Raw genomic sequence first — 5,062 nt, 5'->3', positions numbered from 1 at the left:
GTATGCATATTCTCAATCTTTTTGTACTTATTGAGTCCTGCTTAGTGACCAATATGTGGTCTATTCTGGAGAATGTACTATTTGCACTTGAAAAGAATGTATATTATGGTCTTTAAGATGGAATGTTCCATCTGGCCTGGTTTGTCATTCAAAGCCATTGTTTCCTTGTTGATTTTCTGCTTAGATGATCTGCCCATTGAGGTAAGTGGGGTTTTAAAATCCCTATTATTGCATTATCATCAATGAGTTTCTTTACACTTGTTATTAATTTATATATTTGGGTGCTCCCAAGTTAGGGGTATAAATATTCACAATTGTTAGATCTTCTTGTTGAATAGTTCCCTTTATTATTAAATAGTGCCCTTCTTCATCTCTTGTTACAGTCTTTGATTTAAAATCTAGTTTGTCTGATTTAAGTATTTCTACTCTGGCTTTCTTTTGAAATCCGTTTGCATGATAAATGGTTCTCTAACCCTTCACTTTCAATCTGCAGGTGTCTTTAAGTCTGAAACGAGTCTCAGTTGTACGCGGCGCCAGATCTGCAGGCGGCTGTTGTTTCCGCGGGCCGAGTCTGGCCCACACAGAAGCAACTATGTCTACAGGACCCGCAGTCGGGATCGATCTTGGCACCACCTACTCCTGCGTGGGTGTCTTCCAGCACGGGAAAGTGGAAATAATTGCCAATGAGCAGGGAAACCGAACCACCCCAAGTTATGTCGCCTTCAGACACCGAACGATTGATCGGTGATGCTGTGAAGAATCAAGTTGTGTTGAACCCCACTAACACGGTTTTCGATGCCAAGTGGCTGATTGGACGTAGATTTGATGATGCTGTCATCCAATCTGATATGAAGCATTGGCCCTTCATGGTGGTGAATGATGCTGGCAGGCCTAAGGTCCAAGTAGAATACAAGGGGGAGACAAAAAGTTTCTATCTAGAGAAGGTGTCCTCTATGGTTCTGACAAAGATGAAGGAAATTGCAGAGGCCTACCTTGGGAAGACTGTTACCAATGCGGTTGTCAGGGTACCTGCATACTTCAATGACTCAGCGTCAGGCTACCAAAGATGCTGGAACTATTGCCGGTTTTAATGTACTTCGAATCATCAATGAGCCAAATGCTGCTGCTATTGCTTATGGCTTAGACAAGAAGGTTGGAGCTGAAAGGAACGTGTTGATCTTTGATTTAGGAGGTGGCACTTTTGATGTGTCAATCCTTACTATTGAAGATGGGATCTTTGAGGTCAAGTCCACAGCTGGAGACACCCACTTAGGTGGAGAAGACTTTGACAACTGTATGGTCAATCATTTTATTGCAGAATTCAAGCACAAACACAAGAAGGATATCAACAAAAATAAGAGGGCTGTCTCCGTACTGCATGCGAATGGGCCAGCACCCAGGACAGTATTGAGATTGATTCTCTGTATGAAGGAATCGACTTCTATACCTCTATTACTTGTGCCCAGTTTGAAGAATTAAATGCTGACCTGTTCCGTGGCACCCTGGACCCTGTAGAGAAAGCTCTTTGGGATGCCAAGCTGGACAAGTCTCAGATCCATGATATTGTCCTGGTGGGAGGTTCTACCTGTATCCCCAAGATTCAGAAACTTCTTCAATGGAAAGGAACTGAATAAGAGCATCAACCCTGATGAGGCCGTTGCTTATGGTGCAGCTGTCCAGGCAGCAATTCTTTCTGGTGACAAATCTGAAAATGTTCAAGATTTGCTGCTATTGGATGTCACCCCACTTCCTCCTGGTATTGAAACTGCTGGAGGAGTCATGACTGTGCTCATCAAGCACAATACTACCATTCCTACCAAACAGACACAAACCTTTACTACCCACTCTGACAACCAGCCTGGTGTGCTTATTCAGGTCTATGAAGGTGAGCGTGTGCTATGACCAAGGATAACAATCTACTTGGCAAGTTTGAACTCACCAGCATACCTCCTGCTCCTTGTGGCATTCCTCAGATTGAAGTCACTTTTAATATTGATGCTAATGGTATCCTCAATGTGTCTGCTGTGGATAAGAGCACAGGAAAAGAGAACAAGATTACCATGACTAATGACAAGGGCTGCTTGAGCAAGGAGGACATTGAGTGCATGGTCCAGGAAGCTGGGAAGTACAAAGTGGAAGATGAGAAGCAGAGAGACAAGGTGTCTTCTAAGAATTCACTTGAGTCTTATGCATTCAATATGAAAGCAACTGTTGAAGATGAAAAACTTCAGGGCAAAATCAATGACGAAGACAAACAGAAGATTCTTGACAAGTGCAATGAACTCATCAACTGGCTCGATAAGAACCAGACTGCAGAGAAGGAAGAATTTGAACATCAGCAGAAAGAGCTGGAGAAAGTCTGCAACCCCATCGGTATGAAGCTATACCAGAGTGCAGGAGGAGTGCCAGGAGGAATGCCCGGAGGCTTTCCTGGTGGTGGAGCTCCTCCCTCTGGTGGTGCATCCTCTGGGCCTACCATTGAAGAGGTTGATTAAGCCAACCTGATGACAGGTCTAGCATTGTTCCACACATTTGAAGGACCCAAATTTGTAGCAAATTCCATGGCAGTTTTAAAGTCAAGCTGCTATAGTAAATATACTGGGCATTCTTGATACTTGAATATGGAATATGTGCACAGGGAAAGGAAATAAACATTGCACTTTATAAGCACTGTATTGTTAAGTGGAAAATGCAATGTCTTAAATAAAACTGTATTTAAAATTGGAAAAAAAATAAAATGAGTCTCTTGTAGGCAGCATATAGATGGGTCTTGATTTTTTATCCATTCTGACACTCTATGTCTTTTGATTGGAGCATTTAGTACATTTACATTCAGAGTAATTATTGATAGATATGTATTTAGTTCCATTTTATTACTTGTTTTGTTGTTACTGGAGATTTTCTCTCTTCTTTTCTAGTCGTTGTCACTTTTTGTCTTTCCTTCCCACTCAAAGAGTCCCTTTAATATTTCTTGCAGGGCTGGTTTACTGGTCATGAATTCCTTTAGTTTTTGTTTGTCTGGGAAACTATCTCTCCTCTTATTATGAATGATAGCCTTGTTGGACACACTGTTCTTGGCTGCAGATTTTTCCTATTCTGCACATTGAATATATCATGCCATTCTTTTCTGGCTTGCCAAGTTTCTGTGGAGAGTTCTGCAGCCAGCCTTATTGGTGTTCCCTCTAAGTTAAGGACTTCTTTTGTCTTGCTGCTTTTAGGATTTTTTCTTTATCAGTAAATTTTGCAAATTTAACTACTCTATGTCTTGGTGTTGGCCTGTTTTTGTTGATTTTGACAGGAGTTCTCTGTGCCTCATGGATTTGGATGTCTATTTCCTTCTCCATATTAGGGACTTTTTCAGCTATTATTTCCTCAGATAAACATTCTGTCCCCTCTTCCTTCTCTTCTTTCTGGAAATCCTATGATACAAATGTAATGTTGGATGGAGTTGCTGTGTTCCCTAAGTCTTCTTTAATGATCTATAGTTCTTTCTTTCTTCTGCTCAGCATTCTTATTTTCCATTATTCTATCTTCTACATCACTTATTTGTCCTTTGCTTATTCCATCAATTTGGTCCTTACATCCAGTTAGTTTCAAATCTCAGGTTTTGTATTTTTCATTTCTGTCTGATTCATTTCTTTAACTTTTTTTTAATCTCTGCAATAAGGCTCTCCCTGATATTGTCCATGCTTTTCTCAAGGCCAGTGAGTATTCTTATGATTGTTGCTTTAAATTCTCTGTCAGGCATATTACTTATACCCATTTTGATTAGATGTCTGGCAGTGACATTTTCTGGTTCTTTCTTTTGGGATGAATTCCACTATCCTGGCATTTTGTCTAGGTCTCTACCTAGAAAAGCCTTCTATGTTTCCTGCTCCTGAGAGTAATGGCTTTATGAAGAAGAAGCCATATAGTGTCCAGGGCCTGACCCTCAGTGAGGGTCTCTGATGTGTGCACTCTACTTCTGTGGTTTTACTCTTTTTACCTCAGGTTAGTTACCTGAAGAGGCTGTCCTTATTTGTAGTGGGCAGTGTTTGGACCTTATCTAGAGTTTGATGGGTTTTAACTAGGTATGCTCTGGTTTGCTTGCTAAATGAGACCTGACACTACTTCCACTCAAACTGAAGCCTTGCAGAACTCTACGGTTGGTAGACACAGTGTGTGTAGAGATTTCTGCTGGTCTTCTGGGGGAAGAGGCCTGCTGCACTGGTCCTTAGGCACACTTGTCCAAGATAAGCAGGGGGCCGTGACTTGGTATAAGCAAGTTAGGCAGCCAGTGTTGGTGCTACACTGTTTATTGAAGTTTGTTTATACTGAAGAGTAGGGGAAGGAAGTGGCACCAGCCAGCAACTTTGTCCTGAGAGAGCGAACTCTGTGCTTGCTGCTTTCAAGAAAGCACCCCATTGAAAAATTAATAATTTTCCCTCGTGAATCCCATGTGTTTTCAGATAGCTGTTTTCATATAATCTGTCTCTGGGTTGTTTGCCTGCCTAGGGCAGTGAACTGCACTTTGGGCTCTATCCCAGTCAAACCTGCTGATTTTTTAAAACTCCAAACTTTAGGGACATGCTGTGGTGGAGGCCTGTGCTGGTCTTCAGGGGGAAGGTCTCACTTGCTGGAATAAATGTAGGTTTGACCAAGAAGGACAGTTCCACCAGAGCAGAGGGGTGTGGGATTTGGAGCAAAGCAGGCTAAATAACCAGTGTACAGGTTAACTACCCTCAGCAGGTGTCTCTGCACCTATGCTGAGGGGTAGGGGAAGGTGGGGTTGTTTGCCCATCTTCTCTCCAGGAGTAGGTCAGCACTCTCAGGGTTCTAGCCTAGCCAAGCCTACCAACCTCCAAAACTATAGTCTTTGAGAACTGGTTGTAAAAACTCACAAAAATCAGCCCCTCTTATTTTCCCAGCCAATGATTTGGGGGAAATGTTCTTATATATCCCCCGGCCTCTCTCTCTCTCTCTTTCAATGACCAGGATTCCCTCCCACTGCAGCACCACAGTCTGGTTTCCCCCAAACCACATCTCTGCACTTCCTACCTTATTTGATGTGGCCTCTTGTCTC

At 42.4% G+C, this 5,062-nt stretch overlaps 1 pseudogene; it reads left to right on the top strand.

Annotated features, from left to right (window-relative positions):
• The first annotated feature begins 560 nt into the window (after positions 1 to 560).
• On the top strand, positions 561 to 2,738 carry LOC140620022 (heat shock cognate 71 kDa protein-like; annotated as a pseudogene).
• Positions 2,739 to 5,062: the final 2,324 nt, after the last annotated feature.

The sequence above is a fragment of the Canis lupus genome, chromosome 28 (genome assembly GCF_048164855.1).
Source record: "Canis lupus baileyi chromosome 28, mCanLup2.hap1, whole genome shotgun sequence".
NCBI classification, from domain to species: domain Eukaryota; kingdom Metazoa; phylum Chordata; class Mammalia; order Carnivora; family Canidae; genus Canis; species Canis lupus.
Note: the sequence above shows the minus strand (reverse complement) of the source record. Positions and strands in the feature narration are given on the sequence as shown.